This window comes from Rhamphochromis longiceps, linkage group LG3 (genome assembly GCF_057381845.1).
Source record: "Rhamphochromis longiceps isolate RC_006_pf linkage group LG3, R_longiceps_female_GT1.1, whole genome shotgun sequence".
In the NCBI taxonomy this organism is placed as follows: Eukaryota; Metazoa; Chordata; class Actinopteri; order Cichliformes; family Cichlidae; genus Rhamphochromis; species Rhamphochromis longiceps.
In genome coordinates, this window is record NC_140559.1 from 48,619,906 (window position 1) to 48,636,390 (window position 16,485).

The following is a 16,485-nucleotide window of genomic DNA, read 5'->3' on the forward strand; positions in this document are numbered from 1 at the left end:
ACAGTGCTGAGCTGCATCTCAAATTAATCTTCCAGCTCTCAGCTGACATGTACCAGAGCCCGATTGATGGATCAGTTGATCATTGGCTTGATATAGGTCTATCATAGTCACATGGCTCTTAATCAGTAGGGTTATATGTTTCCCAATATGATATATTTTTTTAAAGAACATAATGTGGATTGTTTTTATTTGTTAGCTGTATGGGCAGCATTTTTGTGTATGTGATCCCCTTTCCTACATCTTGAAATGACAGAGCATGAGAGTGAGGATCAGCAAAGAGAGTCATCTGATGAAGATGAATTCTTCTCCAGCAGGCATGTGCAGAGGGGGGGGGGGCTAGAGGGGCTTGAGCACCCGCCCCTTTCCTGATGGGTGCCCAAAGTGCCCTTTTGTTGAGGCAACTTTTTAAAAAAAATTATTATTATTATTTTTAATGTGTGTGTGCGTGCGGAGTCCTGTCTGTGCCCCTCAACAATAATATTTAACTATTAATCACAGTTTTGCTAAATAAAAGGATCTGGCTTGCATCAGTCACATGATCACATTTAACCAATGATCGCCCTCGACGGCAGAACGCGCTGGTTACGAGCCGGGAACGAGCTCACAAAGAGCACGCGCATTTTTAGCGGTCCGGAGCTGTAGGAGAAACACAAATTAACTCAGAGACACAGACTGATGCGACAAAACCAGTAAGTAGGTGTACAGCGTACACTGTAGTGTGTAGCACACAGGAGTATTAGCTTATTACGTACACGTTGGTAAGCTGTCTTGTTGCAACTGACTAACTGAAACAAACGAGCGTGCTGTGTGTGCAACAGCGCGACAAACATTACCTGTCCTTTTATTAACTGCACAAGTAGTGCTGGTCATAGCTGCTGGCTACCTGTGTAAGGCTGTCATGGGTCTGTAGCTCTGTCACCGTTTTAGGGAACATATTTAGTTTTAAAGTATTTAGAAACATATTTAGTTTTAAAGCAAGTTACAGGGCTTTTCCTGCCTTTCTGGAGGGATTATATTTCACTAAAAAACGATCTAATATGCATGTCCACATAATTATGCATTATTATAATTATAATATTTTTAAAAACACACGCTGTATTTTAAAGAACATACATTAAGTGGTAAATGGCCTGTATTTGTATTTTACTAAAGCGCTTTACACATCCAGTCATCCACCCATTCATACACTGGTGGTAGCAGCTACATTGTAGCCTCAGCCGCCCTGGGGCGCACTGACAGAGGCAAGGCTGCCGGACACTGGCGCCACCGGGCCCTCTGACCACCACCAGTAGGCAACGGGTGAAGTGTCTTGCCCAAGGACACAACGACCAAGACTGTCCGAGCCGGGGCTCGAACCGGCAACCTTCCGATTATAAGGCAAACTTCCAACTCTTGAGCCACGATCGCCCCAAGAAGCAGATTATATTAGATTTATATTTTAAATAAGACAAAAGTTGGATTTTACAGCAGTAAAATGATTGCATCTCTACAGTTTAAAAATGTAATAAGCTTTGCCCCTGCACAGAGTGGATAGTGAAACAAATGGAATCATCATAATGACATTACTTCATATTTATTACTTCCCCCTCCTCATTGCTTTATTATTGTAGCTCTAGTAATGAATAATAATGTAAGGATTCTGGATCAGCACCATGGATGCCCATAGTACAGTATTCTGAAGAAGGTCTTAAAATGTCACTGTGTGTGCGTGCATGTGTTTGTTTTATGTAAATGGATTTTTTTAAATTATTACTCATGATATAACATTGTCCAGACATGCCTGGTAAGGACATGAGGAGGAAACAGCAGGAGCTGTGTGAGGCTACTAAAGGCAGTGCTATAACATTTTTCTGTCATCATTTTATTATAGATTAAGTGCAAGAGTTGTTAGGTGTGGATAATTAGATTATAGTTTATTGCAATAGCAAGTTGTGCCTTGTTCTCACATAGCAAGTGGGAGAGTGATATATGAAATGATGGGATGGAAGGAAGAAGAGAAGCAAAGAGTGATTCACAGGCAGAGGCTAAATTATTTCTCACAGTTTTTTGCTGCCTTATGGTTCCAAGCGCTGTCACCAATCTTTGCATTTTGTTATTATCTCATGACACTTGTTTAATCAGCTACCATCTCTCCTATGGACTTTTTACTGTCTACAGTCTCAGATCAACACAGCCCTGCCCTCCAGCACTATCCACAGCAACCCCTCAACAGCAACATTGTACCCATCAGGTAAAACATCAGCTACGTTTGCTTTGCCTTGTTGCCCATATTAGATTCTTGGTGAATGTGTGTTGTTGTTATTCACCCTGTTTCAATGTGCCCCTTTTTAACTTTGAGCACCCGCCCCTTTAAACCTCTCTGCACGGCCCTGTTCTCCAGAAGGCTGCAAAATGCAGTTGAGCTTGATGGTTATCTTGCTTGTGCCACAGACACCATGGAGCTGCTGCACTCCTCCTCAGCCATCAAAAACCTCTCTCTTAAACTGAACACAGCTCTGCCTGCTTCTGCTGCGTGTGAACGACTTTTTAGCTGTGCTGGTCTACTCTTCACAGCCAAACAAAGTCGGATTGCCTCTGTTAATTTAGAAAACCAGCTCTTGCTGAAACTGAACAAAAGGTTCAGAAAGTAAAGTGTGACAGAAATGCTAAGAGTTTAAGACACTTACCTGCCTGTTGTTCAGTGTATGGGGAAAAGTTTAAACGGTTCTACGCATGTTCAGAAACATTTTTGTCATTGTTTTAACAAACAAAATTCCTTCTTTTATATCTACATTTATTTACAAAAGTTACCTTTCTATACCATGTTCATCTGAGAAATGTGCTTTGAACATAAATATTTATACTTGTGAATCGAGTTGAATGCCTGCTATTGACGGCATTAAAAAAAAGTAATTAACACTCTGAGTAGTTTTTGAGAAGAGTACTTTGTACTTTTACTCAAGTATTTTTTAACACCAGTACTTTTACTTGTAATTGAGTACAATTTAACCAGTGTAACAGTACTTGCACTTGAGTACAAATTTTGAGTACTCTTCCCACCTCTGCTAGTTACTCTGAAAGTAACGAGTAATTTGAAGTAACTGAGTTACTTTTGATAGAACTAGTAATGTAACTAAGTTACTAATTTAAAGTAACTTACCCAACACTGGTTGTCAGTTATCCCACCTTCTTTCATGTTGTAGCTGGTTGCAGGTTGAGATTGTGGGTTGTGCGACAGTCACACTCTCATATTTATTCCTCACTACGCCACATGTTCGATCGCATCAATCATTTGCCTCAAACTTAAGACGAGTCTCACGCAGCACCTGCCCACTTTGAATTATTTAATACTTATTTCGCCTGTCATTGCTCCACTTTGTCAGACAACACAGCCGCTCATCGCGCTCTGGTTGCCACTCTCACTGCTGCACTCTATGATTTAAGTTTGCTAATGCAGGCAATTTAAAGCACAGGTACTCCATACATTACAAAGTTCCTTTTTACTTATTTATACCCAATCTGGCACAACGTAGACCACAGATCATGTGCTTTTTGACTATGTTGAAAAAGCAGCGGGGGGGTTTTCCCCCTGGAATTTTAATGTTGCTTTTCTGGAAATTACCACGTCCGGTTTTGTTGATTTTGTCTCCAGTGTTCCAGTGAATACTGCATCACTTTCTCAGCACACGGCCATCATGTGTCTCCACTTCAGCTACTACACTGATATACAGCAGTGTGATATCAGTGCTGTTTGCAGTGCAACCGTTCTTTATTGGACCGTACAATAATTAAAGAAATGTCAGTGAGGTATTTGCACGCGCACAGACAGTGCGAGATGGACCTGTCGCAGATGATGGTTAGAATGAGTTCTGGTCCTGCGCCAACAGCGCCGCATAAATTAAACTGGTGACAGCCTGGAACTTGATCGACGGTGGCAATCCAGACACTTTCCCTTGCCCTTCTGCGGCTGCTTCTCCCTCTGCAAATTGTTGTTTTTCCCCTCTTGTACCCCCATTAGGATGACAGATGAGAAGAGCTGCAGAGGGGATGGTTAATCTTTCAGGGGGAGAAACACCAGTGAGAGGAGGGAGGTAGAGACCGGTGTGCCCTGTACATAAATAAACAGGATGTAAGCAGGAAAACGTGTGGAGGGAAGAAAAATTACAGCAGATAAAAGACGGAAGGCCGAGACGAGAGGGAAAAGGCAAAGATGGGAGGAGGCCTAAATGAAGAGGTAAGAAAGTGGCTGAAGCAGACCGACGTGAATGAAAAGCAGAATCAGGGATGGAGGGAGCGAGAAGAGAGAAACTGGGATGTAGGGAGACGGAGAGCATCCTGGTGGGCGAGGGGAGGGGATTCTGGAGGGCTATATTGAGCTCAGTTTCTCCACAGGAGCAGCTTAATGAGCACAGAGTTTGTAAGTAATTATTGGTTATCAACCTGATAACAGTCATTGCTCCATTTTGTGTTGCAGCTTCCACATACTTATACAATTATGGCAATTATTAACAAAGCTACATCCGTGCGCTACTTTGCATTTCATACATATAGTGTGACCATTGATTTTTTTTAATGCTGCGTAACACAGGTGACCGGGGAAAGTGTAAATGCATTCCTCTGCGCTCCACGAGGAGCCAGCTTAAGTTTTAAAAACAAAGTCTTTAGGAAGGAAACTTCTGCGGGCGCTTTTGAGTTTGCGTCGGAGCAACGGTCAGCGCTGGATGTTAGCATGCTGCAGGCAGGGCTTCAAAGGAAAGGGGACATAGAAGAAAAGTCCAGGTCGGGAGCCGAGTGTGCACAGCAGTCTTTGCTGTGGAGGAAAGTCATTCATTTTAAGGGCTGCAGCAGAGTATCTGCTAGCTTCTCATTAGCAGGTGAGACACACCAATAGGATTTGGGGAAGCGGACGGATGGCTGGCCAGAAAGACAGATGGCTCTCCACTCCATTACCCAGGGACGCAGCTCTGCCCCGGACACCATGCTTTCCACTGCTCACGCGCTCTGGATTGTAGGAAGTAGGAAGAAAAGGGCACTTGACTCTTTTAAAGAGAGTATAAAAGAGTCAGAAAGCAGCACAGCGTTGCATTGGGGGTGCAGTCTACAAATCAAGAGACGTGAACACACTGACTGTGTAGCCTCGGGATTTATAGCCTGAACAACACCCTGAGTTTTTGTTAATGAAATTGGTGTCTTTAAATAATAGAGCTAGCTCCCCCCCCACTCTTTCCTTTCTTTGGAAGTGCTGAATTTAAATTTCAAATGAGTGCTGAGGGGGAAAGGAGACACGATAGCTGTTGAGCTGAAAAGGCAAAGAATTCAGCGGCTGCTGTTCCAGACTGTGTTGATTCAGTCATCAATTACAGCGGCAGCAGTCGCGATAAATAAAAGTCAACAACTGACTAACTGCAAAGCCCCTACGTTGGCACTCATCCAGCAACCAGTGCAACATATTGAGTTACAGACCTTACAGTATCCGCCTGCCTGTGTACACATGTCATTGATCTCTATAAGTTCTTCTTCAAAGTCTACACGTTTGATCAAAGGTAGCGGAGGGTGGATGGCATTTTTCGAAAGCGCAAAGACCAACGATACACCTGAGGAAGAATGGAAAAGGGGGGTGTCTCCTCTGCCGTGACAGATCTGGATCAAAAGTACCTATTGCAGAATCAAAGTCAGCGCCATCAATATTTCATCATAGGAGAACCCGCCGGTCGTTGTGCAACCTTACCTTCCCAGTGTTTTCCCCCTCTGTCCTTATCGCTGCTCTGCTGCTCTTACTGTAGGATACAGGAGACCCTTAAGAAGTCATATTTTCCCAGATTTTGCCTTTACCTGCATTATAAACACTACATCATGCTTCGTTTCGCGTGCTGACAGTGAGATTTCAAGTTCTTCAATTATTCTTCATGTTGTGCTTTAAAAGGGTAAAGTAAGTTATTTTTTGAGGTTATTTCATAGAAAATGAAAGAATATTGTATTCATAAATACACAAAGATGAATTGATTCTAAGTTTATGAAAACGCATTTATGAGAAGCCGCCATGTTGCTCCACCATACATTGGTCGAGATGGACATTGCCTAATCGCGTTTTATGCATGTGGCTAGAGATCGGCCACATGTGTAGAGACCACAAATACCGGATTTTGCGGACCATAAGGCGCATTAAGAAAAACAAAACAGTCAGATAAGTCAAACTTTACTCATTCTTCTTGCTTCCTCCACTTCCCTACCATTGATTCATTAATGTTGAATTCTCTCATAGCTGCTCTATTCCCATGTTGTTGCAGTATATTAATGACTAACCTCGTATTGGGGACGGATTATCTCAGTTGTTCTCCTGACTGAAGTTTGGTCCGTTTATAGCATCCTTCCATGCAATTGCATTTGTCCCTGCTTCACTGTGTTTATATTATGCTAACATAGCTGTGTCGCTAGCGATCACGTAGCACATTATACACCAGCTAGTCCAACTTCAGTAACCCTACAAACGTCACTGCTGTTTAGTTTTCTGTCTTCAATTATGTTGGAAGTGATAGCAGAGCTGAATGTTTGAATTTTTTTCAGAAATCTCTCAGTCAGAACATGCTATATCATGTTTAAGTGGGAACTAGCGAGCTAACTTCTAACTCCGATAAATGTAATAAATTCTGTTTTCATGGATGCCTGGATATTAAACTTAATTGTTACACCTGGTAAAGCAGCAAGGCTGCTCATTTTATTAAAGATGAAAGAATTTAGACAGTTTTTAACTCTCAGTGGTGCTGCAGTGTTTGACTTTGGGTCCTGAAGCGGACTAAAAGATTTGACAGATTTTTGAGCGCCGTGTACCACAAAATCGGTTCAAGATCAGTAAGCACAACCAGAAGTCATACATAAGGCGCACCAGATTATAAGGCGCACTCTCGATTTTTGAGAAAAAGGATTTTGAACGCACCTATAGTGCAGAAAATACAGTATCACTTTCAAGCTATATGACTATTTGTACATGAATATCTTCATCATTTCTCGGTTATGCCTCCCTCATTACCACCTCATCCTCTTCCTCCTCACATCACGTCTCATCTCCTGAGTTGAACTCAGGGCTCTAACGCACGAAAACATGCATAAACATGCTTATTTGTCTCCAATTTCGCACTTCTTGTCAGCAGAGTGGACGTGCGGCCCTCTCGTCTCCAGACAGCTGATAATGAGCCAGCTAAACAACAACAGCTGGTTAAAAGCTAACATTATGCCAGCTAATGTTCAGACTCAGGTGTCCTAAAAATAACACTTTCCCTCCAATAAACAGTTTGATTACATTCTCACATTATATGTTTTCACTAAATGTCCACTAAAAGTCCAACAATGGGACACTTCAAAGGAAGTCTCGCCGTCCTCTGCTCACAGCAGCGCTTACTGTACCTTTAACGAGCCATCAATGGAGAAATGAACAAAGCTATGTAGTGTAATGCAGCTGATGGGAAAAGTCAGTATTTTAGCAATAAGCTAACCTAAACTGGACACATTTTATAAGTGAATTTCATTTGGTATCTCAGGCATAGATTTTGCTTGAACACGGGAAATTTTGAGGATTTGATTTCTCAGGTTTTGGAGAATTCATGTTGCCTCCATTTTTGCCCAGACTTGTAATGGAAAAATGAAAACCTCAAATGTACAGAAATAAAATGCAACAAAGTTCTTAGAGAGTCAGGATTGTGATTTTCTCAACTTTCGTATTTAATATCATCTCCGAGCTCACGTACAGGCATGATTCTGTCTTTTTTTGTGCCTGGTTCTCTTTGATATCAGCTTCGTTAAATGTGCATGTTCACAGTGTCCCCCGTGTTCCCTCTTAAATCTACACCCATGGTTGCTCTTATAATGCGCACCATACCGAGACGACCAATTTAAAAAAGATGGTAAGATCCATCATCTGGGAACTGAATGTATTTTTATAGAAGTTGAGATATTTCACATTATCAGTGGAAAACGTGATATAGGATTCAATCGCAGGTGAATGGTGACACTGGTCATCGGACATGGATGTGCAAAAATAGATAATAAGGAGAGAGTGGACAGTACTGAAGCAGCAGAGGCTGTGATATCCCAACTCTAAAGCTCTGGTGTGGATCCTACAATATCTTGTCTTTGATTTTTGCTGCCTGCTTAAACGTCTTCCTTACTCCATCCTCCCAGATGACCAAGAAGCCTCTTACAGTTACAGATATGTTCAGATGTACACTACTAAGAAGAAATAGTTGTGCAAAGTAGGTGAACTGCCATTTTAATTATGTGACACTGGAAACATCCCAAAGGTTGTTATATTTAGAGCTATTATTAAAGGCTGCAAACATCGTTTCTGCAGTATGTTGCAAAAAAAATAATTTCTAAGCCGAGAAAAGGTTTTAAATGACCTTTGTGTGTAAGCTCTTGACAAAGTGGTAATTACAAACTAGGCAAACCCAGCCCCTTGACCTGAAAAATCCAAGAACTTGCCCAAAGTTGATTAACCAAACCTCCATTATAAAGCCCACTAAAGTCTCCAGGTTCAGACTCATTAAGGCCAAACATCTGAGCCAACAGCTCCAAATGGGGGGGGAAACCGTGCACGCTATTCATCGTAGCTTCGCTGTGTACACACACAAAAAATTAAACTTATGAGAAATCTATGCAAATACAACTCCGACAAGTTCAACTTCAGCTAGACGGTGTGTCGTATTCATGAGTCAGAATTAGGATTCCTCTCCAATCCCAAAACAGGCAGGCGGCAACATTCACGCTGTGCAGAAACTAGGCTACATTGTGCTTAGCATGGCACCACATTGACTAATACAGGAAGAGGTTAAGTTAATGCATTCAGACGCGAGAGAGAGGGAGAGAAAAAGAGTCACCCCAACCTTACAAAACACGCGCTCACAAACAGTATTAAGAGACGGAGGGAAATGAAACTTTGCATTATTTTTAGAAGGGAAATTATGTCTGTGCATCTTTGTAATTATAAAGCAATTCAGCGCTGACTGATAGACCTCGGGTTGACTTCCCCCCCCCTTTCACTCCTCTCCACTCTCGCTAGCTTATCTTTTTCCACCACAACTGCACAGACTCCTACATGCATTTTAATATGGTAATTATCAGGCGAAGTTCTAAACACTAACCAAAAGGAAAAGCTGGCGAAAGCATTTAAAATGGGATTCAGCCACCAGTTTCCTATATCGACACAACACATGCTTCTCTCACTTCCTGATTAGGAGGATTTATTCGGGGTATTTTTAGCTCCCCATGTCTTTTGTGTGCTATTTACAGTATTTCTGCTGGCGTCACTTGGCTGATTCGCAAATGCTATAAAGTTACTCAACGAATAAGAGAGATTTATTATTTAAAAATGATATAGTTTAAGCCTTAAAAGCACAGGCCACCTTACACAATGGAGACTAAATGTTGTTACAGTAAAGAATACTCTTGGAAAGCTGAGTTTGCAGATTGTTATTTGCTTTTCTGTTTCTTTTTTTATTCCCATGTACCGCATCTGCTGGGGAACAAAAAAAAAAAAAAAAATGTTTGACATCCTTGGTCCCAAAGTTGTTTTTTTGCCAGCTAAAATAAATGGCTACAGAAGGAGAGAGAAAGAGTGAGAGTTGGGGGAGGCGAGAACCTCCCAGCAGACCCGTCTGTCCCCAGGCAAGTTTTTCTCCGGTTTGATGGAGCTCAACATACACGGGTGTTCTCATGGAGGCAAAGTTAAGGGGAAGCAACAACTACGTTGCCCTGGGTGACAACATCTTAGCTCGCAGTTTACCAAAACTCGATTGTAGGGGGGAGGGAAACTGAAGTTTTTTTTCCCACTTCATCTGAGAGGTGTGCTAGTACTTTTAAGGTTCGTGATGGAGTGACATGGGTTTGCTGTCAGCCGCGGTCTCACTCCATCTTCTGCATTTGTATCCAGTTATTCCAAGAGGAGAAACCTGGAGGAGGAGGACGGTGGTTGTGTATTGGGTGGTTAAAAAGTCAAATGGTAAGACAACACATTGTACCGGAGTCTAGCTTGCAGGTTTGGTGAGTAAACGCCGGTGTCGTCCTGCATCACCCTCAGAATTCAAGTCAGTGTTGAAACCTCTGAGGTGTGACTGAGAAAAGACAGTGAGGTATGTGCCATGTGTCAAATCGATGTCAAATGTGAGCGTGCCTCTCCAAGAATAGGAGCCAACTCTGACATCGACTCACTTACTTACATAATATCAGCCCAATAGTTGCCTGAACTTGCAGACGTAGAGTGTGAATGTTGCTGCTTTTGCCATGTAACGCGTTTCACTACCTGACAGCATCCAATCCACCCGGGAGAGCTTACAATGAGCCTCTTCGAAAACAGCTTCCAATCACAAATCGGATTTAAACCCTGCAGACAAACCCAAGATCCTTTAATGTTTCTGTTTTTATTTTAAACCATCATCACTCCAAGGAAAGCATTTTCAGAAAGACATTTCTGGCATTCACCTCAGACGCTATCATTTCATTATAGAAATTCATTTTCTTTTTTCCATTAGCATCCACATTTCTCTTACAGGACTTCATCTGCGATATGCCTCCAGACAAAAAGTACTTTAATGTTTTTGAGTCACCCCTCATTTCTTTAGATTTTGTTAGGAAAATGGGAAATGGGGAAAGTGTTTTATTGGAAAGTGCAAACATACATAGAAATACAGCATATAAGACTAAAACTGTTTTTACAATTTCGACAAACTTGAAAGTCAATATTTGGTATGACGGCCATTAATCTTCAACACAGCCTGAACTCTGAGGCAGCTTTCTTGACATTTCTTTTAATAGTCTTCAGGAATAGTTCTCCAGGCTTCTTGGAGGACATTCAAAGCTCTTCTATGGATGTTTCTACCTTTTTTTCTATTGAGATGATCCCACACTGCTTCAATAATGTCGAGGTCCGGGCTCTGATGTGGCCGTGACATGCTTTTCTATCCAGGTATGACTTTACTGCCTTGGCGGTGTTTGGGATCATTGTCATGCTGAAAAATGAAGCTACTGCCAGTCAGACGATTTCTAGATGTATTTCATTGTGGATTAAAAAACTGAAAGCACTTTTCTTTGTTCATAATTCCACCAATTTTGATAAGATCTCCAACCCTACTGGCTGAAATGCAATCCTGAACCAGGACAGACCCTCCTGTGTGTTTTACAGATGACTGCAGACAATCACTTGCCTCCGTACTTACTGAAAACCCCCAGTCATTGATTTTTAGTCCAATTCTTGTGTGATTTGGCGTACCTCTGCCTTTTCTCCCCGTTTCCCTTTCTTAAGAAAGGCTTCTTGACAGCCACTCTTCCACTGAGACCATTTCTGATGAGGCTTCAGTAATAGTAGATGGATCAACTGAAGGGTCAGATGCATCTTCACAGGTCCTGTGCAAATTAGAGATGGCACGATACCACTTTTTTATGTCCGATACCGATACCGATATCATAAATTTGGATATCTGCCGATGCCGATATGAATCCGATAGTGTTTTTTAATCAACAAAACTGTTTTTTAAATATCTTGCTGCATTTTGTATAAGTTCATACTCAAGTTTAAAACAACAACTACACTAAAGCTATTCTGTTATACCTGTATCCAAAAAAAATATTTCATAGTTCAGCAATACTGATCAATCTAATAAACTTAAACCTACACCATCCTCCCTATTCTGGTATTTTAAAGAGTACTTAGCGTAAATATTAAGCAACCTAACTAATAGGGTTCCAACTCCCAGCAACAACAAAAATAAATAAATAAAAAATAGGGAACCACCCCTCACGCTCCACCTCATGATGCTTAATCGACGTAATCAACCTTAATTTGATGCAGTGTGAAAAAAAAATGCACAGAAATCAATTATTTTTCAAGAAATATTAAATAGATTCAACATCTTTCTTCAACAGAATTGCAGACTGCACAGATGGTACCTTCACAAAGGAAAAAGTACTATAGCTTACTAGGATGGATATATATATATATATATATATATATAAATAAATTAGACTTAATAGTTACTATATACAGTAATGGACTTCTATTCATTTTGCATCAAATTAAAACTTTGGCTGTCAGATAATTATTTATTAAAAGCTAGACATTTTAAATGAGAATAAGAAAGAAAAGTATGTCTTTGTGCCCCCTTTTCCCTGTTCATGCCCTATCGGCCCCCCTGGCTAAACTTTGCTAGATCCGCCCCTGCACAGTTACCAGCGTCAGCTACGTAGAAAAAGATCCTGGAGTAGAAAGTAATATTAAATACATTCTAACAACAGCTGATCAAGCTTAAACGTTCTGCTGTTGTTCAGCCGCTGGTTTCCTCTTTCTGGTGCAAAGTGGGCCAAAAGCAAACAAGAGAGACGGACTCGCGACAGAAAAGCCGATCAGCTGATCGTTAAGCAGTTTCATGATTGAAGTAGCAGCAGGAGAGGCAGTCGTTTGTTAAGCTTAACGCAGGAATGCTTTACAAACATTCAGAGATGGACTTACACACTTGCTTTACTTCTCTCGGGATAACTTTGTCGGAGATGAAATGCCGGGTTGCTAGCGAAGCTCCACATGCTATCCAGACCACCGACAGGTCCCGCATGCCACAGCCGCTCTATCAGTGATGCATACTGCTCCGAGTGCTAACGTTCTGAGGTGAGTTACGGCGTGTTGCAAGTTTTGTGAGGTGCTTTCGTGATATTTAATGGATCGGATTACATTTTTTATTTTTCTCCGATATCCGATCCAGTAATTTAGGTCAGTATCGGACCGATACCGATACGTAATATCGGATCGGTCCATCTCTAGTGCAAATACTTTTTAGGACTGCCACTTCTTTTCTCCTCCTCTTGTTCAGTCTCCTCATTTTTCTTAGGGACACACTGCACACCATGATTAAGTCATGCTAGGTTTTTGGCTAATCTCTCTTTGGGCAATGTCTGTTATGTATGGATATAATACCAGCCCATGCCTTGAGTGAGGTGCCTTTTTATACTTCAGTGATACATATGTCAGTCTTCAGTGGCTTAACAAATAGGAAGGGAGGGAGTGGGGATCCTGAAAATTAGTGAACAAGCACTCAAAGAAAAATCTTCAGAAAACCTGGAAAACTAGCCTGAAAAACAAAGTCTCCTTGAAAGCAAACATTTCTTTATATTTTTGCTTGCAAGGAGCAAAAATGTTTCCCTGCACTTTTGCACCATCCACAACAAGTAGACAGCCCCCTATGAACAAGGTCTTCAGCGACAGTGGGAAGGAAAATCTCCTAACAGGGTGGAAACCTCCAGCAGAACCAGGCTCAGGGAGAGAGGCGGCCCCATCTGTTGGGGTGAAGGGATGAAGACAGGACAAAGACACTGTGGAAGCGAGCCGCAGATCAGTAATGACTAATGATTAAATGGTGAGTGCTTCAGAAAGGTTGGGAGTCACTGAGTGTTTGGGCCGTCAGCTGGAGCGGTCAGGTTGATCCCCAACTGGTTCAGTTATGATTAGTTCGGTCCAGCATCCCCGCTTTGGTCAAGTTGCAGCAATATGATATTTTTCTCTAAAAGCAGCACCTCAGAGCTAAAAACAATTGCATTTAATCAGACTCCAGCTTCAAGACAGCTAAATCAGCCGTATCTGTACTTGATTTTTGTTTTGCCAGCAGGTACTGCAGCTTCCTCCCTTTCACCGTTTTATTTTCCCTCTATAAAGCGATAAATCCTTCTCATGATTTGTCCTTTTGTCTGTCACTCTACATCGCTTCCTCCCTCCTGGGTTAGCTTTGCAGCCTAGCCTGTGGGCCCAGAGATGTTGTATTAATTAACTCGCCTCACTGCACTCTCATCAAGCTGCCGGTAATAGGCCCCGCTCCAAGTTTCCCTCCCGGAGCGCACCAAGATGGCAGCATCCGTAAACAACTTCAAATTTACGGTACTGCAGTCACAGCGCCGAGGCTCCTGCTACTCCTTACAGTTCGGGTGGGGGTGGCGGGGCAGCATGAAGCGTGCAATTCAAACAGAGCCCCGCTCCGCGCGCTGCTGTGTGGTTTAATATGTAAATGCATTTTCGTTAGACTCAAACTGCCATCGCAGTCATCTATTTTTCCTCCACCTCTCTGACGTCTGTGATTTGCAATCGCTGCTCGGAACAAAGTGCAATCTTTTTTAATGTGCACAGCAGTACGGAGATGTGCCTATTGCTCAGCGGTAGAGCAGTCATAAACAACTTTGTATACCTTTTATGTGGCATGATTAAAATGGGAGCAAATCTTTGTCAATATTAACATGCTTTGACAAGCAGCCATGCAAATGACTCTGCTCCGCAGAGAGGATGCAGGCTGTAATGAGGTAACGACTACAGTGGGTTACTGTAGCTGGGATGTCAGCAGCGTTTGAGCCAAACTGCTGAGGAAACTCAAGGTGAGAAATACAACCTACAAACCCAGAAGATTCCCAGCCTTACTCTAGATTTGAATACATGATACAGTCTACGTTTAATAAGGTATTTGTTTTATTTTTCTGGTTGCTAGCACAGCTTACCAGCATAAAGAATTCACCTCTTTGCTTATGTTTTGCCTAGAAAATATGTTTGCCTGAGTATACATTATAAATAGTAACTGTTTAATACAGACTGAGTGGACGTGTCTGCTGTGGCTGTCTCTTTATCTCTATATACTGAAGTTAAGCTGCACTTATGCAACAAACACAAAGTAACTAAATACACGGCAGATATAAAAAGGACTATGAGGAGACATGAAATTAGTTGGTCAGGAGCATCTTAGTGAAATGCAATAAGCGAAGAAACCGAGAGTGACTCACGCTATCAGCACAGCGAAACGGCAGCACTTCATTGTGAAGGCCAAGCACAGAAATACACCAACCTAGCATCATCCATAAACAATGATTCGAGTTTTTTTCTTCTTTTTTTTGTTTTCCCTTTTTCTGTGGACGTAGCTGCTTCTGCCTGTTTTCTCTCTTAGTGGCAGCAGTGGGCGAAAATAACCCTCAGAGAGACACACCCAGAAGCGAGTCAAATCAAACATCATTATTCTCTGGGTAAATATTGTGAAGAGATCTCATCTCCACTGGCTGCAGAGGAAATGAGGGACGAGGCGCTATTCCTGGTGTGCTCTGGTCAACCCTAAATCAGGCCTTATTACAGCAGAACAGACACTGGTGAAGCAGCTAATTCGCCCTCTGCCTACCACATGTAAACAAAATGATGCAAACCTGGCATCGTATAAATGTATGGACACATTGTAAACACGCAAAAAGCATCCAGATGGGCAGTGCACAAAGTGACCTCTGCGATAAACGCAAACACATTGAGCTTTCATCAAGCCCTCATTGCAACACACCCACAGTGTTGTTGAGTTTCCAAAACCCCATCCTTGACCTTGAAAATTGCCTTTTTAACATGGTTTATGGGGAAATAAATTGAGCACTGCACAAGTGAAAGACAAAATGAAATGAGGAAACCTGACACTCGCATGCAACAGAAGGGGCTATGCATTGCCCAAAACTGTCATTCGCTTTATTGCCTGCAGTTGCTGTGCAAGTGGTAGAAAATAGCAAAAACTGCAGCAGCTTTTCACTCTGCTTTGCTGCGATGAGAGAAACTGACACTCATGTTGAATCCAGCCGCGGCCGGAGAGCGTTAGCCTGCAACACACCGACGGGTTTAGTGGCTGATTAAAGGAGATGATGCCATCACTGGTTGTAACTCCGTTGGCAGCAGTTACAAAACATGATTAAAAAGGTTTCTGTTCTTGGACTAGAGCAGCAATTTTCCAAGATTCACATTCCAAAATGAGTGTGCATATCCTGGATAAGCACCCTCCATCCTCCCTAATAGACAGATTGGGTTTGTCTTTATGGTCAAAAATTCACACCAACTGCTTACATTCAACCAGAACCTCACAAGTCTGAAACAAATTCCTCCACAAATAGTGACGCAGTTGCTCCAGGACCGTGATTTAACTGCAAAATGACAGATACTCAGTAACATAGCTCTTCTTTGATAACCAGAACCGACTAGTTATCAACTAGTGACCAAGTCACATCAAGTCACCAAGAGACATGTTGCAGACGAGATGCACTCATCAGGGCATACTATTGATTGCAACTCGTTGGTAAATTGTGTTTATAAATAAGTCCACAATTATTTGCAAACCCCTCACCAATCAGTCTGAGAGCAATTGGAGTCAGGTTGCAACTGGAGACAGGTTGACTTGCAAACAAAATTCATTGCAATCACCAGCCAACTGCCTGTTTTTCGTAGTTGCAAGGTTGTTGTGCTATTTTTACTTTAATGTAACATAGGGGCGGGCGGTATAAACGGTATACGGTAGAAACTATATAAATCTGGCCAACGGTAGAGCTTTTGACTATACCGCGATAGCGCATGTTGATGTTGTCATCAAGCGGCGCCTGTTTTGGTTGAAAGCATTGCAGCGGCTGCCGACAGTATCATCTGCAAATAATGCCGGGCAACAATAATGGCTACGAGACGAAACACTTTTGGAATATGGG

The 16,485-nt window shown here is 42.0% G+C and overlaps 1 long non-coding RNA gene across 1 annotated transcript in view; it reads left to right on the plus strand.

The window, feature by feature from the left end:
• The first annotated feature begins 452 nt into the window (after positions 1 to 452).
• Positions 453 to 16,485, plus strand: part of LOC146675124 (uncharacterized) — a 76,259-nt gene continuing 60,226 nt past the window's right edge. Inside the window, exons 1-2 of the long non-coding RNA XR_014910249.1 lie at positions 453 to 689; positions 2,158 to 2,230. This is a non-coding gene — a long non-coding RNA (uncharacterized LOC146675124). The remainder of the gene's footprint in view (positions 690 to 2,157; positions 2,231 to 16,485) is intronic.